Source organism: Megalopta genalis, unplaced genomic scaffold, assembly GCF_051020955.1.
Source record: "Megalopta genalis isolate 19385.01 unplaced genomic scaffold, iyMegGena1_principal scaffold0232, whole genome shotgun sequence".
NCBI lineage: Eukaryota > Metazoa > Arthropoda > Insecta > Hymenoptera > Halictidae > Megalopta > Megalopta genalis.
Window position 1 is genome coordinate 230,001 of NW_027476301.1, and position 1,247 is coordinate 231,247.

The window sequence follows — 1,247 nt, forward strand, 5'->3', positions numbered from 1 at the left end:
GTGTCGCGCCGGTTCGTACCCATATCCGCAGCAGGTCTCCAAGGTAAAGAGCCTCTAGTCGATAGATTAATGTAGGTAAGGGAAGTCGGCAAATTGGATCCGTAACTTCGGGATAAGGATTGGCTCTGAGGAGCGGGGCGTGTCGGGCTTGGTCGGGAAGCGGGTCTGGCTGACGTGCCGGGCCTGGGCGAGGTGAACGGCTCTCGTGGCTGGGATCCGAGCTCGGTCCCGTGCCTTGGCCTCCCGCGGGACGGTGATGCGTAATATAGACCTCTTGTTAGGTCCATTAGCCTCTCCCGTCCTAGTCGCACAGGTACCTCCTCGTGGTTCCCGACGGTAACGTGATGTATTGTTTGGACCTGTCCATTCAGTGCATTGCGGCTAAATTCTGTGCGACACGACGTGCTGCCTAGCAGTAATGAGCCGCTGTAAGGGTGCAGCCCACCCAAATGGCCTGCCTTCGCGCTAATGTGGCGGCGGCTCTAGTCACTTTGAGGGAGGCATGTTATGGGTCATGGGGTTGCCACCCCCATGGCTCTATTGTCGTAGGCCCGAAGAATCAAAAGAAAGATTATGGGTCAAGTGACCCATTGTCGGCGGGCCCTCGGGCCACTCGGATCGCCGACCCTACGACAGCGGCCACAGTGGATCGGAGTGTCTGTCCGACGACCTCCAGAAATAAACCCAACCAGTCCAGTAACGACGCACAACATCTTGCGTCACGGGGGGCACTACATCCATGTCCCCATTGTTCGCGATCCTTTCCCACTTCCATCGGGTTAGGGGTCCATGTGAGGAGAGCTCATCCAGACGAGGCCAACCAACGAGTGCAGGTGGCGGTAAAGAAGGTTAGGTGGACTCAGGAGGAGACTGAGATGGTGGCGGCGGCTGAGGCGCTTGCGAGTGTGCAGGGCAACGTCAAATTTATGAACGAACATCTGCTGACGGTCTTCGACAATAAATTCAGTCTTGATCGACTGAAGGGCCTCAGAAAGAAATTGACATATAAAGCTCTTGTTACACAGAAGATCGGTGTATGCCGCGAGCGTGGAACTGCCGTTGAGTCTCAACCTTCAACCTCCAGTGTCACTCAACATCACGACACAAGTCATCGACAGGCGGATTCGCCTACTCCTGTTCAGGAGCACTCTGCGTCGGCACAGCAACATCAGTGCCAATATATTGACGCTATCCGTAAGCTGATTGATCCGGCCGAAAGGGTGAAATCCCATGAAGCGGAGGAACTC